This window comes from Triturus cristatus, chromosome 4_1 (genome assembly GCF_964204655.1).
Source record: "Triturus cristatus chromosome 4_1, aTriCri1.1, whole genome shotgun sequence".
Lineage (NCBI taxonomy): Eukaryota > Metazoa > Chordata > Amphibia > Caudata > Salamandridae > Triturus > Triturus cristatus.
In genome coordinates, this window is record NC_140585.1 from 122,197,304 (window position 1) to 122,218,548 (window position 21,245).

Consider the following 21,245-nt stretch of genomic DNA (forward strand, 5'->3'; position numbering starts at 1 on the left):
AAGTCACAGATGGCTTTCAAATTTGGTGTCATTATAACAACTAAAGTGGTTTAATCAAAAGTGTTTAGGTATTCTATAGCACGTGAGAGGAATTTGATTTCTTATGCAATCTCAAAATGGCTCTCATAATATGGTGATTAATCTTGCATTAGACATGCACTAACTCCTAAAAATTGTATCTCCCTTGGTTACTCATTCATGAGAAATGTATCTCCAAGATTAGGTAGGGCCTGAGTCTAGGTTAACATACAGTGATATCACTCCTATTCAAGTACTAAACATGCCAACCTGAAGTGTAAAACATCCCCTAGGTGTAGTTAAGGCATCAGTTAGGAGTGAACTGAACACTCATGTTATGGGCAATTAGACTTAAAATAAAGTGTGGACAGCAGTAACGTTACTTTTGAAATGTGATGCTGAGTGAGCACACAGGGGAATTAGCTCAAATGGTAGAGCGCTCGCTTAGCATGTGAGAGGTAGCGGGCTCGATGCCCGCATTCTCCATTCCAAAATTTGCATACATTTTACTTTTTAACTTGTAATTGCCATGGTTGTTGCAGAGTAAGAACAGAAAAGTCACAGATGGCTTTCAAATTTGGTGTCATTATAACAACTAAAGTGGTTTAATCAAAAGTGTTTAGGTATTCTATAGCACGTGAGAGGAATTTGATTTCTTATGCAATCTCAAAATGAAAATTTCACACCTTCCATTTTCATTTCGTCTTATTTTACTTGACATTCTTTCCTCTGAAGGATGTATAAAAGTGAAGTTCCTTGCAAAACAAGAGCAGAGGAATATCCAGAAACGGTTTTCCTTAATAAAAAATGATGAGTCTGCATACCATATTTAAGTGGGAGCCCGGCTAGCTCAGTCGGTAGAGCATGAGACTCTTAATCTCAGGGTCGTGGGTTCGAGCCCCACGTTGGGCGAAAACGAGTATTTTTTGCTGGATGATAGCATTGGCTCTCATAATATGGTGATTAATCTTGCATTAGACATGCACTAACTCCTAAAAATTGTATCTCCCTTGGTTACTCATTCATGAGAAAGGTATCTCCAAGATTAGGTAGGGCCTGAGTCTAGGTTAACATGCAGTGATATCACTCCTATTCAAGTACTAAACATGCCAACCTGAAGTGTAAAACATCCCCTAGGTGTAGTTAAGGCATCAGTTAGGAGTGAACTGAACACTCATGTTATGGGCAATTAGACTTAAAATAAAGTGTGGACAGCAGTAACGTTACATTTGAAATGTGATGCTGAGTGAGCACACAGGGGAATTAGCTCAAATGGTAGAGCGCTCGCTTAGCATGCGAGAGGTAGCGGGATCGATGCCCGCATTCTCCATTCTAAAATTTGCATACATTTTACTTTTTAACTTGTAATTGCCATGGTTGTTGAAGAGTAAGAACAGAAAAGTCACAGATGGCTTTCAAATTTGGTGTCATTATAACAACTAAAGTGGTTTAATCAAAAGTGTTTAGGTATTCTATAGCACGTGAGAGGAATTTGATTTCTTATGCAATCTCAAAATGAAAATTTCACACCTTCCATTTTCATTTCGTCTTATTTTACTTGACATTCTTTCCTCTGAAGGATGTATAAAAGTGAAGTTCCTTGCAAAACAAGAGCAGAGGAATATCCAGAAACGGTTTTCCTTAATAAAAAATGATGAGTCTGCATACCATATTTAAGTGGGAGCCCGGCTAGCTCAGTCGGTAGAGCATGAGACTCTTAATATCATTGTCGTGGGTTCGAGCCCCACGTTGGGCGAAAACGAGTATTTTTTGCTGGATGATTGCATTGGCTCTCATAATATGGTGATTAATCTTGCATTAGACATGCACTAACTCCTAAAAATTGTATCTCCCTTGGTTACTCATTCATGAGAAATGTATCTCCAAGATTAGGTAGGGCCTGAGTCTAGGTTAACATACAGTGATATCACTCCTATTCAAGTACTAAACATGCCAACCTGAAGTGTAAAACATCCCCTAGGTGTAGTTAAGGCATCAGTTAGGAGTGAACTGAACACTCATGTTATGGGCAATTAGACTTAAAATAAAGTGTGGACAGCAGTAACGTTACTTTTGAAATGTGATGCTGAGTGAGCACACAGGGGAATTAGCTCAAATGGTAGAGCGCTCGCTTAGCATGCGAGAGGTAGCGGGATCGATGCCCGCATTCTCCATTCTAAAATTTGCATACATTTTACTTTTTAACTTGTAATTGCCATGGTTGTTGCAGAGTAAGAACAGAAAAGTCACAGATGGCTTTCAAATTTGGTGTCATTATAACAACTAAAGTGGTTTAATCAAAAGTGTTTAGGTATTCTATAGCACGTGAGAGGAATTTGATTTCTTATGCAATCTCAAAATGAAAATTTCACACCTTCCATTTTCATTTCGTCTTATTTTACTTGACATTCTTTCCTCTGAAGGATGTATAAAAGTGAAGTTCCTTGCAAAACAAGAGCAGAGGAATATCCAGAAACAGTTTTCCTTAATAAAAAATGATGAGTCTGCATACCATATTTAAGTGGGAGCCCGGCTAGCTCAGTCGGTAGAGCATGAGACTCTTAATCTCAGGGTCGTGGGTTCGAGCCCCACGTTGGGCGAAAACCAGTATTTTTTGCTGGATGATAGCATTGGCTCTCATAATATGGTGATTAATCTTGCATTAGACATGCACTAACTCCTAAAAATTGTATCTCCCTTGGTTACTCATTCATGAGAAAGGTATCTCCAAGATTAGGTAGGGCCTGAGTCTAGGTTAACATACAGTGATATCACTCCTATTCAAGTACTAAACATGCCAACCTGAAGTGTAAAACATCCCCTAGGTGTAGTTAAGGCATCAGTTAGGAGTGAACTGAACACTCATGTTATGGGCAATAAGACTTAAAATAAAGTGTGGACAGCAGTAACGTTACTTTTGAAATGTGATGCTGAGTGAGCACACAGGGGAATTAGCTCAAATGGTAGAGCGCTCGCTTAGCATGTGAGAGGTAGCGGGCTCGATGCCCGCATTCTCCATTCCAAAATTTGCATACATTTTACTTTTTAACTTGTAATTGCCATGGTTGTTGCAGAGTAAGAACAGAAAAGTCACAGATGGCTTTCAAATTTGGTGTCATTATAACAACTAAAGTGGTTTAATCAAAAGTGTTTAGGTATTCTATAGCACGTGAGAGGAATTTGATTTCTTATGCAATCTCAAAATGAAAATTTCACACCTTCCATTTTCATTTCGTCTTATTTTACTTGACATTCTTTCCTCTGAAGGATGTATAAAAGTGAAGTTCCTTGCAAAACAAGAGCAGAGGAATATCCAGAAACGGTTTTCCTTAATAAAAAATGATGAGTCTGCATACCATATTTAAGTGGGAGCCCGGCTAGCTCAGTCGGTAGAGCATGAGACTCTTAATCTCAGGGTCGTGGGTTCGAGCCCCACGTTGGGCGAAAACGAGTATTTTTTGCTGGATGATAGCATTGGCTCTCATAATATGGTGATTAATCTTGCATTAGACATGCACTAACTCCTAAAAATTGTATCTCCCTTGGTTACTCATTCATGAGAAAGGTATCTCCAAGATTAGGTAGGGCCTGAGTCTAGGTTAACATGCAGTGATATCACTCCTATTCAAGTACTAAACATGCCAACCTGAAGTGTAAAACATCCCCTAGGTGTAGTTAAGGCATCAGTTAGGAGTGAACTGAACACTCATGTTATGGGCAATTAGACTTAAAATAAAGTGTGGACAGCAGTAACGTTACATTTGAAATGTGATGCTGAGTGAGCACACAGGGGAATTAGCTCAAATGGTAGAGCGCTCGCTTAGCATGCGAGAGGTAGCGGGATCGATGCCCGCATTCTCCATTTTAAAATTTGCATACATTTTACTTTTTAACTTGTAATTGCCATGGTTGTTGCAGAGTAAGAACAGAAAAGTCACAGATGGCTTTCAAATTTGGTGTCATTATAACAACTAAAGTGGTTTAATCAAAAGTGTTTAGGTATTCTATAGCACGTGAGAGGAATTTGATTTCTTATGCAATCTCAAAATGAAAATTTCACACCTTTCATTTTCATTTCGTCTTATTTTACTTGACATTCTTTCCTCTGAAGGATGTATAAAAGTGAAGTTCCTTGCAAAACAAGAGCAGAGGAATATCCAGAAACAGTTTTCCTTAATAAAAATTGATGAGTCTGCATACCATATTTAAGTGGGAGCCCGGCTAGCTCAGTCGGTAGAGCATGAGACTCTTAATCTCAGGGTCGTGGGTTCGAGCCCCACGTTGGGTGAAAACGAGTATTTTTTGCTGGATGATTGCATTGGCTCTCATAATATGGTGATTAATCTTGCATTAGACATGCACTAACTCCTAAAAATTGTATCTCCCTTGGTTACTCATTCATGAGAAATGTATCTCCAAGATTAGGTAGGGCCTGAGTCTAGGTTAACATACAGTGATATCACTCCTATTCAAGTACTAAACATGCCAACCTGAAGTGTAAAACATCCCCTAGGTGTAGTTAAGGCATCAGTTAGGAGTGAACTGAACACTCATGTTATGGGCAATTAGACTTAAAATAAAGTGTGGACAGCAGTAACGTTACTTTTGAAATGTGATGCTGAGTGAGCACACAGGGGAATTAGCTCAAATGGTAGAGCGCTCGCTTAGCATACGAGAGGTAGCGGGATCGATGCCCGCATTCTCCATTCTAAAATTTGCATACATTTTACTTTTTAACTTGTAATTGCCATGGTTGTTGCAGAGTAAGAACAGAAAAGTCACAGATGGCTTTCAAATTTGGTGTCATTATAACAACTAAAGTGGTTTAATCAAAAGTGTTTAGGTATTCTATAGCACGTGAGAGGAATTTGATTTCTTATGCAATCTCAAAATGAAAATTTCACACCTTCCATTTTCATTTCGTCTTATTTTACTTGACATTCTTTCCTCTGAAGGATGTATAAAAGTGAAGTTCCTTGCAAAACAAGAGCAGAGGAATATCCAGAAACGGTTTTCCTTAATAAAAAATGATGAGTCTGCATACCATATTTAAGTGGGAGCCCGGCTAGCTCAGTCGGTAGAGCATGAGACTCTTAATCTCAGGGTCGTGGGTTCGAGCCCCACGTTGGGCGAAAACGAGTATTTTTTGCTGGATGATTGCATTGGCTCTCATAATATGGTGATTAATCTTGCATTAGACATGCACTAACTCCTAAAAATTGTATCTCCCTTGGTTACTCATTCATGAGAAATGTATCTCCAAGATTAGGTAGGGCCTGAGTCTAGGTTAACATACAGTGATATCATTCCTATTCAAGTACTAAACATGCCAACCTGAAGTGTAAAACATCCCCTAGGTGTAGTTAAGGCATCAGTTAGGAGTGAACTGAACACTCATGTTATGGGCAATTAGACTTAAAATAAAGTGTGGACAGCAGTAACGTTACTTTTGAAATGTGATGCTGAGTGAGCACACAGGGGAATTAGCTCAAATGGTAGAGCGCTCGCTTAGCATGCGAGAGGTAGCGGGATCGATGCCCGCATTCTCCATTCTAAAATTTGCATACATTTTACTTTTTAACTTGTAATTGCCATGGTTGTTGCAGAGTAAGAACAGAAAAGTCACAGATGGCTTTCAAATTTGGTGTCATTATAACAACTAAAGTGGTTTAATCAAAAGTGTTTAGGTATTCTATAGCACGTGAGAGGAATTTGATTTCTTATGCAATCTCAAAATGGCTCTCATAATATGGTGATTAATCTTGCATTAGACATGCACTAACTCCTAAAAATTGTATCTCCCTTGGTTACTCATTCATGAGAAATGTATCTCCAAGATTAGGTAGGGCCTGAGTCTAGGTTAACATACAGTGATATCACTCCTATTCAAGTACTAAACATGCCAACCTGAAGTGTAAAACATCCCCTAGGTGTAGTTAAGGCATCAGTTAGGAGTGAACTGAACACTCATGTTATGGGCAATTAGACTTAAAATAAAGTGTGGACAGCAGTAACGTTACTTTTGAAATGTGATGCTGAGTGAGCACACAGGGGAATTAGCTCAAATGGTAGAGCGCTCGCTTAGCATGTGAGAGGTAGCGGGCTCGATGCCCGCATTCTCCATTCCAAAATTTGCATACATTTTACTTTTTAACTTGTAATTGCCATGGTTGTTGCAGAGTAAGAACAGAAAAGTCACAGATGGCTTTCAAATTTGGTGTCATTATAACAACTAAAGTGGTTTAATCAAAAGTGTTTAGGTATTCTATAGCACGTGAGAGGAATTTGATTTCTTATGCAATCTCAAAATGAAAATTTCACACCTTCCATTTTCATTTCGTCTTATTTTACTTGACATTCTTTCCTCTGAAGGATGTATAAAAGTGAAGTTCCTTGCAAAACAAGAGCAGAGGAATATCCAGAAACGGTTTTCCTTAATAAAAAATGATGAGTCTGCATACCATATTTAAGTGGGAGCCCGGCTAGCTCAGTCGGTAGAGCATGAGACTCTTAATCTCAGGGTCGTGGGTTCGAGCCCCACGTTGGGCGAAAACGAGTATTTTTTGCTGGATGATAGCATTGGCTCTCATAATATGGTGATTAATCTTGCATTAGACATGCACTAACTCCTAAAAATTGTATCTCCCTTGGTTACTCATTCATGAGAAAGGTATCTCCAAGATTAGGTAGGGCCTGAGTCTAGGTTAACATGCAGTGATATCACTCCTATTCAAGTACTAAACATGCCAACCTGAAGTGTAAAACATCCCCTAGGTGTAGTTAAGGCATCAGTTAGGAGTGAACTGAACACTCATGTTATGGGCAATTAGACTTAAAATAAAGTGTGGACAGCAGTAACGTTACATTTGAAATGTGATGCTGAGTGAGCACACAGGGGAATTAGCTCAAATGGTAGAGCGCTCGCTTAGCATGCGAGAGGTAGCGGGATCGATGCCCGCATTCTCCATTCTAAAATTTGCATACATTTTACTTTTTAACTTGTAATTGCCATGGTTGTTGAAGAGTAAGAACAGAAAAGTCACAGATGGCTTTCAAATTTGGTGTCATTATAACAACTAAAGTGGTTTAATCAAAAGTGTTTAGGTATTCTATAGCACGTGAGAGGAATTTGATTTCTTATGCAATCTCAAAATGAAAATTTCACACCTTCCATTTTCATTTCGTCTTATTTTACTTGACATTCTTTCCTCTGAAGGATGTATAAAAGTGAAGTTCCTTGCAAAACAAGAGCAGAGGAATATCCAGAAACGGTTTTCCTTAATAAAAAATGATGAGTCTGCATACCATATTTAAGTGGGAGCCCGGCTAGCTCAGTCGGTAGAGCATGAGACTCTTAATATCATTGTCGTGGGTTCGAGCCCCACGTTGGGCGAAAACGAGTATTTTTTGCTGGATGATTGCATTGGCTCTCATAATATGGTGATTAATCTTGCATTAGACATGCACTAACTCCTAAAAATTGTATCTCCCTTGGTTACTCATTCATGAGAAATGTATCTCCAAGATTAGGTAGGGCCTGAGTCTAGGTTAACATACAGTGATATCACTCCTATTCAAGTACTAAACATGCCAACCTGAAGTGTAAAACATCCCCTAGGTGTAGTTAAGGCATCAGTTAGGAGTGAACTGAACACTCATGTTATGGGCAATTAGACTTAAAATAAAGTGTGGACAGCAGTAACGTTACTTTTGAAATGTGATGCTGAGTGAGCACACAGGGGAATTAGCTCAAATGGTAGAGCGCTCGCTTAGCATGCGAGAGGTAGCGGGATCGATGCCCGCATTCTCCATTCTAAAATTTGCATACATTTTACTTTTTAACTTGTAATTGCCATGGTTGTTGCAGAGTAAGAACAGAAAAGTCACAGATGGCTTTCAAATTTGGTGTCATTATAACAACTAAAGTGGTTTAATCAAAAGTGTTTAGGTATTCTATAGCACGTGAGAGGAATTTGATTTCTTATGCAATCTCAAAATGAAAATTTCACACCTTCCATTTTCATTTCGTCTTATTTTACTTGACATTCTTTCCTCTGAAGGATGTATAAAAGTGAAGTTCCTTGCAAAACAAGAGCAGAGGAATATCCAGAAACAGTTTTCCTTAATAAAAAATGATGAGTCTGCATACCATATTTAAGTGGGAGCCCGGCTAGCTCAGTCGGTAGAGCATGAGACTCTTAATCTCAGGGTCGTGGGTTCGAGCCCCACGTTGGGCGAAAACCAGTATTTTTTGCTGGATGATAGCATTGGCTCTCATAATATGGTGATTAATCTTGCATTAGACATGCACTAACTCCTAAAAATTGTATCTCCCTTGGTTACTCATTCATGAGAAAGGTATCTCCAAGATTAGGTAGGGCCTGAGTCTAGGTTAACATACAGTGATATCACTCCTATTCAAGTACTAAACATGCCAACCTGAAGTGTAAAACATCCCCTAGGTGTAGTTAAGGCATCAGTTAGGAGTGAACTGAACACTCATGTTATGGGCAATAAGACTTAAAATAAAGTGTGGACAGCAGTAACGTTACTTTTGAAATGTGATGCTGAGTGAGCACACAGGGGAATTAGCTCAAATGGTAGAGCGCTCGCTTAGCATGTGAGAGGTAGCGGGCTCGATGCCCGCATTCTCCATTCCAAAATTTGCATACATTTTACTTTTTAACTTGTAATTGCCATGGTTGTTGCAGAGTAAGAACAGAAAAGTCACAGATGGCTTTCAAATTTGGTGTCATTATAACAACTAAAGTGGTTTAATCAAAAGTGTTTAGGTATTCTATAGCACGTGAGAGGAATTTGATTTCTTATGCAATCTCAAAATGAAAATTTCACACCTTCCATTTTCATTTCGTCTTATTTTACTTGACATTCTTTCCTCTGAAGGATGTATAAAAGTGAAGTTCCTTGCAAAACAAGAGCAGAGGAATATCCAGAAACGGTTTTCCTTAATAAAAAATGATGAGTCTGCATACCATATTTAAGTGGGAGCCCGGCTAGCTCAGTCGGTAGAGCATGAGACTCTTAATCTCAGGGTCGTGGGTTCGAGCCCCACGTTGGGCGAAAACGAGTATTTTTTGCTGGATGATAGCATTGGCTCTCATAATATGGTGATTAATCTTGCATTAGACATGCACTAACTCCTAAAAATTGTATCTCCCTTGGTTACTCATTCATGAGAAAGGTATCTCCAAGATTAGGTAGGGCCTGAGTCTAGGTTAACATGCAGTGATATCACTCCTATTCAAGTACTAAACATGCCAACCTGAAGTGTAAAACATCCCCTAGGTGTAGTTAAGGCATCAGTTAGGAGTGAACTGAACACTCATGTTATGGGCAATTAGACTTAAAATAAAGTGTGGACAGCAGTAACGTTACATTTGAAATGTGATGCTGAGTGAGCACACAGGGGAATTAGCTCAAATGGTAGAGCGCTCGCTTAGCATGCGAGAGGTAGTGGGATCGATGCCCGCATTCTCCATTCTAAAATTTGCATACATTTTACTTTTTAACTTGTAATTGCCATGGTTGTTGCAGAGTAAGAACAGAAAAGTCACAGATGGCTTTCAAATTTGGTGTCATTATAACAACTAAAGTGGTTTAATCAAAAGTGTTTAGGTATTCTATAGCACGTGAGAGGAATTTGATTTCTTATGCAATCTCAAAATGAAAATTTCACACCTTCCATTTTCATTTCGTCTTATTTTACTTGACATTCTTTCCTCTGAAGGATGTATAAAAGTGAAGTTCCTTGCAAAACAAGAGCAGAGGAATATCCAGAAACAGTTTTCCTTAATAAAAAATGATGAGTCTGCATACCATATTTAAGTGGGAGCCCGTCTAGCTCAGTCGGTAGAGCATGAGACTCTTAATCTCAGGGTCGTGGGTTCGAGCCCCACGTTGGGCGAAAACGAGTATTTTTTGCTGGATGATAGCATTGGCTCTCATAATATGGTGATTAATCTTGCATTAGACATGCACTAACTCCTAAAAATTGTATCTCCCTTGGTTACTCATTCATGAGAAATGTATCTCCAAGATTAGGTAGGGCCTGAGTCTAGGTTAACATGCAGTGATATCACTCCTATTCAAGTACTAAACATGCCAACCTGAAATGTAAAACATCCCCTAGGTGTAGTTAATGCATCAGTTAGGAGTGAACTGAACACTCATGTTATGGGCAATTAGACTTAAAATAAAGTGTGGACAGCAGTAACGTTACTTTTGAAATGTGATGCTGAGTGAGCACACAGGGGAATTAGCTCAAATGGTAGAGCGCTCGCTTAGCATGTGAGAGGTAGCGGGATCGATGCCCGCATTCTCCATTCCAAAATTTGCATACATTTTACTTTTTAACTTGTAATTGCCATGGTTGTTGCAGAGTAAGAACAGAAAAGTCACAGATGGCTTTCAAATTTGGTGTCATTATAACAACTAAAGTGGTTTAATCAAAAGTGTTTAGGTATTCTATAGCACGTGAGAGGAATTTGATTTCTTATGCAATCTCAAAATGAAAATTTCACACCTTCCATTTTCATTTCGTCTTATTTTACTTGACATTCTTTCCTCTGAAGGATGTATAAAAGTGAAGTTCCTTGCAAAACAAGAGCAGAGGAATATCCAGAAACGGTTTTCCTTAATAAAAAATGATGAGTCTGCATACCATATTTAAGTGGGAGCCCGGCTAGCTCAGTCGGTAGAGCATGAGACTCTTAATCTCAGGGTCGTGGGTTCGAGCCCCACGTTGGGCGAAAACGAGTATTTTTTGCTGGATGATAGCATTGGCTCTCATAATATGGTGATTAATCTTGCATTAGACATGCACTAACTCCTAAAAATTGTATCTCCCTTGGTTACTCATTCATGAGAAAGGTATCTCCAAGATTAGGTAGGGCCTGAGTCTAGGTTAACATGCAGTGATATCACTCCTATTCAAGTACTAAACATGCCAACCTGAAGTGTAAAACATCCCCTAGGTGTAGTTAAGGCATCAGTTAGGAGTGAACTGAACACTCATGTTATGGGCAATTAGACTTAAAATAAAGTGTGGACAGCAGTAACGTTACTTTTGAAATGTGATGCTGAGTGAGCACACAGGGGAATTAGCTCAAATGGTAGAGCGCTCGCTTAGCATGCGAGAGGTAGCGGGATCGATGCCCGCATTCTCCATTCTAAAATTTGCATACATTTTACTTTTTAACTTGTAATTGCCATGGTTGTTGAAGAGTAAGAACAGAAAAGTCACAGATGGCTTTCAAATTTGGTGTCATTATAACAACTAAAGTGGTTTAATCAAAAGTGTTTAGGTATTCTATAGCACGTGAGAGGAATTTGATTTCTTATGCAATCTCAAAATGAAAATTTCACACCTTCCATTTTCATTTCGTCTTATTTTACTTGACATTCTTTCCTCTGAAGGATGTATAAAAGTGAAGTTCCTTGCAAAACAAGAGCAGAGGAATATCCAGAAACGGTTTTCCTTAATAAAAAATGATGAGTCTGCATACCATATTTAAGTGGGAGCCCGGCTAGCTCAGTCGGTAGAGCATGAGACTCTTAATCTCAGGGTCGTGGGTTCGAGCCCCACGTTGGGCGAAAACGAGTATTTTTTGCTGGATGATTGCATTGGCTCTCATAATATGGTGATTAATCTTGCATTAGACATGCACTAACTCCTAAAAATTGTATCTCCCTTGGTTACTCATTCATGAGAAATGTATCTCCAAGATTAGGTAGGGCCTGAGTCTAGGTTAACATACAGTGATATCATTCCTATTCAAGTACTAAACATGCCAACCTGAAGTGTAAAACATCCCCTAGGTGTAGTTAAGGCATCAGTTAGGAGTGAACTGAACACTCATGTTATGGGCAATTAGACTTAAAATAAAGTGTGGACAGCAGTAACGTTACTTTTGAAATGTGATGCTGAGTGAGCACACAGGGGAATTAGCTCAAATGGTAGAGCGCTCGCTTAGCATGCGAGAGGTAGCGGGATCGATGCCCGCATTCTCCATTCTAAAATTTGCATACATTTTACTTTTTAACTTGTAATTGCCATGGTTGTTGCAGAGTAAGAACAGAAAAGTCACAGATGGCTTTCAAATTTGGTGTCATTATAACAACTAAAGTGGTTTAATCAAAAGTGTTTAGGTATTCTATAGCACGTGAGAGGAATTTGATTTCTTATGCAATCTCAAAATGGCTCTCATAATATGGTGATTAATCTTGCATTAGACATGCACTAACTCCTAAAAATTGTATCTCCCTTGGTTACTCGTTCATGAGAAATGTATCTCCAAGATTAGGTAGGGCCTGAGTCTAGGTTAACATACAGTGATATCACTCCTATTCAAGTACTAAACATGCCAACCTGAAGTGTAAAACATCCCCTAGGTGTAGTTAAGGCATCAGTTAGGAGTGAACTGAACACTCATGTTATGGGCAATTAGACTTAAAATAAAGTGTGGACAGCAGTAACGTTACTTTTGAAATGTGATGCTGAGTGAGCACACAGGGGAATTAGCTCAAATGGTAGAGCGCTCGCTTAGCATGTGAGAGGTAGCGGGCTCGATGCCCGCATTCTCCATTCCAAAATTTGCATACATTTTACTTTTTAACTTGTAATTGCCATGGTTGTTGCAGAGTAAGAACAGAAAAGTCACAGATGGCTTTCAAATTTGGTGTCATTATAACAACTAAAGTGGTTTAATCAAAAGTGTTTAGGTATTCTATAGCACGTGAGAGGAATTTGATTTCTTATGCAATCTCAAAATGAAAATTTCACACCTTCCATTTTCATTTCGTCTTATTTTACTTGACATTCTTTCCTCTGAAGGATGTATAAAAGTGAAGTTCCTTGCAAAACAAGAGCAGAGGAATATCCAGAAACGGTTTTCCTTAATAAAAAATGATGAGTCTGCATACCATATTTAAGTGGGAGCCCGGCTAGCTCAGTCGGTAGAGCATGAGACTCTTAATCTCAGGGTCGTGGGTTCGAGCCCCACCTTGGGCGAAAACGAGTATTTTTTGCTGGATGATAGCATTGGCTCTCATAATATGGTGATTAATCTTGCATTAGACATGCACTAACTCCTAAAAATTGTATCTCCCTTGGTTACTCATTCATGAGAAAGGTATCTCCAAGATTAGGTAGGGCCTGAGTCTAGGTTAACATGCAGTGATATCACTCCTATTCAAGTACTAAACATGCCAACCTGAAGTGTAAAACATCCCCTAGGTGTAGTTAAGGCATCAGTTAGGAGTGAACTGAACACTCATGTTATGGGCAATTAGACTTAAAATAAAGTGTGGACAGCAGTAACGTTACATTTGAAATGTGATGCTGAGTGAGCACACAGGGGAATTAGCTCAAATGGTAGAGCGCTCGCTTAGCATGCGAGAGGTAGCGGGATCGATGCCCGCATTCTCCATTCTAAAATTTGCATACATTTTACTTTTTAACTTGTAATTGCCATGGTTGTTGAAGAGTAAGAACAGAAAAGTCACAGATGGCTTTCAAATTTGGTGTCATTATAACAACTAAAGTGGTTTAATCAAAAGTGTTTAGGTATTCTATAGCACGTGAGAGGAATTTGATTTCTTATGCAATCTCAAAATGAAAATTTCACACCTTCCATTTTCATTTCGTCTTATTTTACTTGACATTCTTTCCTCTGAAGGATGTATAAAAGTGAAGTTCCTTGCAAAACAAGAGCAGAGGAATATCCAGAAACGGTTTTCCTTAATAAAAAATGATGAGTCTGCATACCATATTTAAGTGGGAGCCCGGCTAGCTCAGTCGGTAGAGCATGAGACTCTTAATATCATTGTCGTGGGTTCGAGCCCCACGTTGGGCGAAAACGAGTATTTTTTGCTGGATGATTGCATTGGCTCTCATAATATGGTGATTAATCTTGCATTAGACATGCACTAACTCCTAAAAATTGTATCTCCCTTGGTTACTCATTCATGAGAAATGTATCTCCAAGATTAGGTAGGGCCTGAGTCTAGGTTAACATACAGTGATATCACTCCTATTCAAGTACTAAACATGCCAACCTGAAGTGTAAAACATCCCCTAGGTGTAGTTAAGGCATCAGTTAGGAGTGAACTGAACACTCATGTTATGGGCAATTAGACTTAAAATAAAGTGTGGACAGCAGTAACGTTACTTTTGAAATGTGATGCTGAGTGAGCACACAGGGGAATTAGCTCAAATGGTAGAGCGCTCGCTTAGCATGCGAGAGGTAGCGGGATCGATGCCCGCATTCTCCATTCTAAAATTTGCATACATTTTACTTTTTAACTTGTAATTGCCATGGTTGTTGCAGAGTAAGAACAGAAAAGTCACAGATGGCTTTCAAATTTGGTGTCATTATAACAACTAAAGTGGTTTAATCAAAAGTGTTTAGGTATTCTATAGCACGTGAGAGGAATTTGATTTCTTATGCAATCTCAAAATGAAAATTTCACACCTTCCATTTTCATTTCGTCTTATTTTACTTGACATTCTTTCCTCTGAAGGATGTATAAAAGTGAAGTTCCTTGCAAAACAAGAGCAGAGGAATATCCAGAAACAGTTTTCCTTAATAAAAAATGATGAGTCTGCATACCATATTTAAGTGGGAGCCCGGCTAGCTCAGTCGGTAGAGCATGAGACTCTTAATCTCAGGGTCGTGGGTTCGAGCCCCACGTTGGGCGAAAACCAGTATTTTTTGCTGGATGATAGCATTGGCTCTCATAATATGGTGATTAATCTTGCATTAGACATGCACTAACTCCTAAAAATTGTATCTCCCTTGGTTACTCATTCATGAGAAAGGTATCTCCAAGATTAGGTAGGGCCTGAGTCTAGGTTAACATACAGTGATATCACTCCTATTCAAGTACTAAACATGCCAACCTGAAGTGTAAAACATCCCCTAGGTGTAGTTAAGGCATCAGTTAGGAGTGAACTGAACACTCATGTTATGGGCAATTAGACTTAAAATAAAGTGTGGACAGCAGTAACGTTACTTTTGAAATGTGATGCTGAGTGAGCACACAGGGGAATTAGCTCAAATGGTAGAGCGCTCGCTTAGCATGTGAGAGGTAGCGGGCTCGATGCCCGCATTCTCCATTCCAAAATTTGCATACATTTTACTTTTTAACTTGTAATTGCCATGGTTGTTGCAGAGTAAGAACAGAAAAGTCACAGATGGCTTTCAAATTTGGTGTCATTATAACAACTAAAGTGGTTTAATCAAAAGTGTTTAGGTATTCTATAGCACGTGAGAGGAATTTGATTTCTTATGCAATCTCAAAATGAAAATTTCACACCTTCCATTTTCATTTCGTCTTATTTTACTTGACATTCTTTCCTCTGAAGGATGTATAAAAGTGAAGTTCCTTGCAAAACAAGAGCAGAGGAATATCCAGAAACGGTTTTCCTTAATAAAAAATGATGAGTCTGCATACCATATTTAAGTGGGAGCCCGGCTAGCTCAGTCGGTAGAGCATGAGACTCTTAATCTCAGGGTCGTGGGTTCGAGCCCCACGTTGGGCGAAAACGAGTATTTTTTGCTGGATGATAGCATTGGCTCTCATAATATGGTGATTAATCTTGCATTAGACATGCACTAACTCCTAAAAATTGTATCTCCCTTGGTTACTCATTCATGAGAAAGGTATCTCCAAGATTAGGTAGGGCCTGAGTCTAGGTTAACATGCAGTGATATCACTCCTATTCAAGTACTAAACATGCCAACCTGAAGTGTAAAACATCCCCTAGGTGTAGTTAAGGCATCAGTTAGGAGTGAACTGAACACTCATGTTATGGGCAATTAGACTTAAAATAAAGTGTGGACAGCAGTAACGTTACATTTGAAATGTGATGCTGAGTGAGCACACAGGGGAATTAGCTCAAATGGTAGAGCGCTCGCTTAGCATGCGAGAGGTAGTGGGATCGATGCCCGCATTCTCCATTCTAAAATTTGCATACATTTTACTTTTTAACTTGTAATTGCCATGGTTGTTGCAGAGTAAGAACAGAAAAGTCACAGATGGCTTTCAAATTTGGTGTCATTATAACAACTAAAGTGGTTTAATCAAAAGTGTTTAGGTATTCTATAGCACGTGAGAGGAATTTGATTTCTTATGCAATCTCAAAATGAAAATTTCACACCTTCCATTTTCATTTCGTCTTATTTTACTTGACATTCTTTCCTCTGAAGGATGTATAAAAGTGAAGTTCCTTGCAAAACAAGAGCAGAGGAATATCCAGAAACAGTTTTCCTTAATAAAAAATGATGAGTCTGCATACCATATTTAAGTGGGAGCCCGTCTAGCTCAGTCGGTAGAGCATGAGACTCTTAATCTCAGGGTCGTGGGTTCGAGCCCCACGTTGGGCGAAAACGAGTATTTTTTGCTGGATGATAGCATTGGCTCTCATAATATGGTGATTAATCTTGCATTAGACATGCACTAACTCCTAAAAATTGTATCTCCCTTGGTTACTCATTCATGAGAAATGTATCTCCAAGATTAGGTAGGGCCTGAGTCTAGGTTAACATGCAGTGATATCACTCCTATTCAAGTACTAAACATGCCAACCTGAAATGTAAAACATCCCCTAGGTGTAGTTAATGCATCAGTTAGGAGTGAACTGAACACTCATGTTATGGGCAATTAGACTTAAAATAAAGTGTGGACAGCAGTAACGTTACTTTTGAAATGTGATGCTGAGTGAGCACACAGGGGAATTAGCTCAAATGGTAGAGCGCTCGCTTAGCATGTGAGAGGTAGCGGGATCGATGCCCGCATTCTCCATTCCAAAATTTGCATACATTTTACTTTTTAACTTGTAATTGCCATGGTTGTTGCAGAGTAAGAACAGAAAAGTCACAGATGGCTTTCAAATTTGGTGTCATTATAACAACTAAAGTGGTTTAATCAAAAGTGTTTAGGTATTCTATAGCACGTGAGAGGAATTTGATTTCTTATGCAATCTCAAAATGAAAACTTCACACCTTCCATTTTCATTTCGTCTTATTTTACTTGACATTCTTTCCTCTGAAGGATGTATAAAAGTGAAGTTCCTTGCAAAACAAGAGCAGAGGAATATCCAGAAACGGTTTTCCTTAATAAAAAATGATGAGTCTGCATACCATATTTAAGTGGGAGCCCGGCTAGCTCAGTCGGTAGAGCATGAGACTCTTAATCTCAGGGTCGTGGGTTCGAGCCCCACGTTGGGCGAAAACGAGTATTTTTTGCTGGATGATAGCATTGGCTCTCATAATATGGTGATTAATCTTGCATTAGACATGCACTAACTCCTAAAAATTGTATCTCCCTTGGTTACTCATTCATGAGAAAGGTATCTCCAAGATTAGGTAGGGCCTGAGTCTAGGTTAACATGCAGTGATATCACTCCTATTCAAGTACTAAACATGCCAACCTGAAGTATAAAACATCCCCTAGGTGTAGTTAAGGCATCAGTTAGGAGTGAACTGAACACTCATGTTATGGGCAATTAGACTTAAAATAAAGTGTGGACAGCAGTAACGTTACTTTTGAAATGTGATGCTGAGTGAGCACACAGGGGAATTAGCTCAAATGGTAGAGCGCTCGCTTAGCATGCGAGAGGTAGCGGGATCGATGCCCGCATTCTCCATTCTAAAATTTGCATACATTTTACTTTTTAACTTGTAATTGCCATGGTTGTTGAAGAGTAAGAACAGAAAAGTCACAGATGGCTTTCAAATTTGGTGTCATTATAACAACTAAAGTGGTTTAATCAAAAGTGTTTAGGTATTCTATAGCACTTGAGAGAATTTGATTTCTTATGCAATCTCAAAATGAAAATTTCACACCTTCCATTTTCATTTCGTCTTATTTTACTTGACATTCTTTCCTCTGAAGGATGTATAAAAGTGAAGTTCCTTGCAAAACAAGAGCAGAGGAATATCCAGAAACGGTTTTCCTTAATAAAAAATGATGAGTCTGCATACCATATTTAAGTGGGAGCCCGGCTAGCTCAGTCGGTAGAGCATGAGACTCTTAATATCAGGGTCGTGGGTTCGAGCCCCACGTTGGGTGAAAACGAGTATTTTTTGCTGGATGATTGCATTGGCTCTCATAATATGGTGATTAATCTTGCATTAGACATGCACTAACTCCTAAAAATTGTATCTCCCTTGGTTACTCATTCATGAGAAATGTATCTCCAAGATTAGGTAGGGCCTGAGTCTAGGTTAACATACAGTGATATCACTCCTATTCAAGTACTAAACATGCCAACCTGAAGTGTAAAACATCCCCTAGGTGTAGTTAAGGCATCAGTTAGGAGTGAACTGAACACTCATGTTATGGGCAATTAGACTTAAAATAAAGTGTGGACAGCAGTAACGTTACTTTTGAAATGTGATGCTGAGTGAGCACACAGGGGAATTAGCTCAAATGGTAGAGCGCTCGCTTAGCATGCGAGAGGTAGCGGGATCGATGCCCGCATTCTCCATTTTAAAATTTGCATACATTTTACTTTTTAACTTGTAATTGCCATGGTTGTTGCAGAGTAAGAACAGAAAAGTCACAGATGGCTTTCAAATTTGGTGTCATTATAACAACTAAAGTGGTTTAATCAAAAGTGTTTAGGTATTCTATAGCACGTGAGAGGAATTTGATTTCTTATGCAATCTCAAAATGAAAATTTCACACCTTTCATTTTCATTTCGTCTTATTTTACTTGACATTCTTTCCTCTGAAGGATGTATAAAAGTGAAGTTCCTTGCAAAACAAGAGCAGAGGAATATCCAGAAACAGTTTTCCTTAATAAAAAATGATGAGTCTGCATACCATATTTAAGTGGGAGCCCGGCTAGCTCAGTCGGTAGAGCATGAGACTCTTAATCTCAGGGTCGTGGGTTCGAGCCCCACGTTGGGCGAAAACCAGTATTTTTTGCTGGATGATAGCATTGGCTCTCATAATATGGTGATTAATCTTGCATTAGACATGCACTAACTCCTAAAAATTGTATCTCCCTTGGTTACTCATTCATGAGAAAGGTATCTCCAAGATTAGGTAGGGCCTGAGTCTAGGTTAACATACAGTGATATCACTCCTATTCAAGTACTAAACATGCCAACCTGAAGTGTAAAACATCCCCTAGGTGTAGTTAAGGCATCAGTTAGGAGTGAACTGAACACTCATGTTATGGGCAATTAGACTTAAAATAAAGTGTGGACAGCAGTAACGTTACTTTTGAAATGTGATGCTGAGTGAGCACACAGGGGAATTAGCTCAAATGGTAGAGCGCTCGCTTAGCATGTGAGAGGTAGCGGGCTCGATGCCCGCATTCTCCATTCCAAAATTTGCATACATTTTACTTTTTAACTTGTAATTGCCATGGTTGTTGCAGAGTAAGAACAGAAAAGTCACAGATGGCTTTCAAATTTGGTGTCATTATAACAACTAAAGTGGTTTAATCAAAAGTGTTTAGGTATTCTATAGCACGTGAGAGGAATTTGATTTCTTATGCAATCTCAAAATGAAAATTTCACACCTTCCATTTTCATTTCGTCTTATTTTACTTGACATTCTTTCCTCTGAAGGATGTATAAAAGTGAAGTTCCTTGCAAAACAAGAGCAGAGGAATATCCAGAAACGGTTTTCCTTAATAAAAAATGATGAGTCTGCATACCATATTTAAGTGGGAGCCCGGCTAGCTCAGTCGGTAGAGCATGAGACTCTTAATCTCAGGGTCGTGGGTTCGAGCCCCACGTTGGGCGAAAACGAGCATTTTTTGCTGGATGATAGCATTGGCTCTCATAATATGGTGATTAATCTTGCATTAGACATGCACTAACTCCTAAAAATTGTATCTCCCTTGGTTACTCATTCATGAGAAAGGTATCTCCAAGATTAGGTAGGGCCTGAGTCTAGGTTAACATGCAGTGATATCACTCCTATTCAAGTACTAAACATGCCAACCTGAAGTGTAAAACATCCCCTAGGTGTAGTTAAGGCATCAGTTAGGAGTGAACTGAACACTCATGTTATGGGCAATTAGACTTAAAATAAAGTGTGGACAGCAGTAACATTACATTTGAAATGTGATGCTGAGTGAGCACACAGGGGAATTAGCTCAAATGGTAGAGCGCTCGCTTAGCATGCGAGAGGTAGTGGGATCGATGCCCGCATTCTCCATTCTAAAATTTGCATACATTTTACTTTTTAACTTGTAATTGCCATGGTTGTTGCAGAGTAAGAACAGAAAAGTCACAGATGGCTTTCAAATTTGGTGTCATTATAACAACTAAAGTGGTTTAATCAAAAGTGTTTAGGTATTCTATAGCACGTGAGAGGAATTTGATTTCTTATGCAATCTCAAAATGAAAATTTCACACCTTCCATTTTCATTTCGTCTTATTTTACTTGACATTCTTTCCTCTGAAGGATGTATAAAAGTGAAGTTCCTTGCAAAACAAGAGCAGAGGAATATCCAGAAACAGTTTTCCTTAATAAAAAATGATGAGTCTGCATACCATATTTAAGTGGGAGCCCGGCTAGCTCAGTCGGTAGAGCATGAGACTCTTAATCTCAGGGTCGTGGGTTCGAGCCCCACGTTGGGCGAAAACGAGTATTTTTTGCTGGATGATAGCATTGGCTCTCATAATATGGTGATTAATCTTGCATTAGACATGCACTAACTCCTAAAAATTGTATCTCCCTTGGTTACTCATTCATGAGAAATGTATCTCCAAGATTAGGTAGGGCCTGAGTCTAGGTTAACATGCAGTGATATCACTCCTATTCAAGTACTAAACATGCCAACCTGAAATGTAAAACATCCCCTAGGTGTAGTTAATGCATCAGTTAGGAGTGAACTGAACACTCATGTTATGGGCAATTAGACTTAAAATAAAGTGTGGACAGCAGTAACGTTACTTTTGAAATGTGATGCTGAGTGAGCACACAGGGGAATTAGCTCAAATGGTAGAGCGCTCGCTTAGCATGTGAGAGGTAGCGGGATCGATGCCCGCATTCTCCATTCCAAAATTTGCATACATTTTACTTTTTAACTTGTAATTGCCATGGTTGTTGCAGAGTAAGAACAGAAAAGTCACAGATGGCTTTCAAATTTGATGTCATTATAACAACTAAAGTGGTTTAATCAAAAGTGTTTAGGTATTCTATAGCACGTGAGAGGAATTTGATTTCTTATGCAATCTCAA

The 21,245-nt window shown here is 38.9% G+C and overlaps 15 non-coding genes across 15 annotated transcripts; all 15 read left to right on the plus strand.

Annotated features, from left to right (window-relative positions):
- The first annotated feature begins 857 nt into the window (after positions 1-857).
- TRNAK-CUU (transfer RNA lysine (anticodon CUU)) lies at positions 858-930 on the plus strand. The gene has a single exon. It is a non-coding gene; the product is annotated as a tRNA-Lys (tRNA).
- Positions 931-2,545: 1,615 nt separating this feature from the next.
- On the plus strand, positions 2,546-2,618 carry TRNAK-CUU (transfer RNA lysine (anticodon CUU)). Its single transcript has one exon. It is a non-coding gene; the product is annotated as a tRNA-Lys (tRNA).
- Positions 2,619-3,389: 771 nt separating this feature from the next.
- TRNAK-CUU (transfer RNA lysine (anticodon CUU)) lies at positions 3,390-3,462 on the plus strand. Its single transcript has one exon. It is a non-coding gene; the product is annotated as a tRNA-Lys (tRNA).
- A 1,615-nt stretch (positions 3,463-5,077) lies between these two features.
- On the plus strand, positions 5,078-5,150 carry TRNAK-CUU (transfer RNA lysine (anticodon CUU)). Its single transcript has one exon. It is a non-coding gene; the product is annotated as a tRNA-Lys (tRNA).
- Positions 5,151-6,494: 1,344 nt separating this feature from the next.
- TRNAK-CUU (transfer RNA lysine (anticodon CUU)) lies at positions 6,495-6,567 on the plus strand. The gene has a single exon. It is a non-coding gene; the product is annotated as a tRNA-Lys (tRNA).
- Positions 6,568-8,182: 1,615 nt separating this feature from the next.
- Positions 8,183-8,255, plus strand: TRNAK-CUU (transfer RNA lysine (anticodon CUU)). Its single transcript has one exon. It is a non-coding gene; the product is annotated as a tRNA-Lys (tRNA).
- A 771-nt stretch (positions 8,256-9,026) lies between these two features.
- TRNAK-CUU (transfer RNA lysine (anticodon CUU)) lies at positions 9,027-9,099 on the plus strand. Its single transcript has one exon. It is a non-coding gene; the product is annotated as a tRNA-Lys (tRNA).
- Positions 9,100-10,714: 1,615 nt separating this feature from the next.
- Positions 10,715-10,787, plus strand: TRNAK-CUU (transfer RNA lysine (anticodon CUU)). The gene has a single exon. It is a non-coding gene; the product is annotated as a tRNA-Lys (tRNA).
- A 771-nt stretch (positions 10,788-11,558) lies between these two features.
- Positions 11,559-11,631, plus strand: TRNAK-CUU (transfer RNA lysine (anticodon CUU)). The gene has a single exon. It is a non-coding gene; the product is annotated as a tRNA-Lys (tRNA).
- Positions 11,632-14,663: 3,032 nt separating this feature from the next.
- TRNAK-CUU (transfer RNA lysine (anticodon CUU)) lies at positions 14,664-14,736 on the plus strand. Its single transcript has one exon. It is a non-coding gene; the product is annotated as a tRNA-Lys (tRNA).
- A 771-nt stretch (positions 14,737-15,507) lies between these two features.
- On the plus strand, positions 15,508-15,580 carry TRNAK-CUU (transfer RNA lysine (anticodon CUU)). The gene has a single exon. It is a non-coding gene; the product is annotated as a tRNA-Lys (tRNA).
- A 1,615-nt stretch (positions 15,581-17,195) lies between these two features.
- Positions 17,196-17,268, plus strand: TRNAK-CUU (transfer RNA lysine (anticodon CUU)). The gene has a single exon. It is a non-coding gene; the product is annotated as a tRNA-Lys (tRNA).
- Positions 17,269-18,882: 1,614 nt separating this feature from the next.
- TRNAK-CUU (transfer RNA lysine (anticodon CUU)) lies at positions 18,883-18,955 on the plus strand. The gene has a single exon. It is a non-coding gene; the product is annotated as a tRNA-Lys (tRNA).
- A 771-nt stretch (positions 18,956-19,726) lies between these two features.
- Positions 19,727-19,799, plus strand: TRNAK-CUU (transfer RNA lysine (anticodon CUU)). The gene has a single exon. It is a non-coding gene; the product is annotated as a tRNA-Lys (tRNA).
- A 771-nt stretch (positions 19,800-20,570) lies between these two features.
- Positions 20,571-20,643, plus strand: TRNAK-CUU (transfer RNA lysine (anticodon CUU)). Its single transcript has one exon. It is a non-coding gene; the product is annotated as a tRNA-Lys (tRNA).
- Positions 20,644-21,245: the final 602 nt, after the last annotated feature.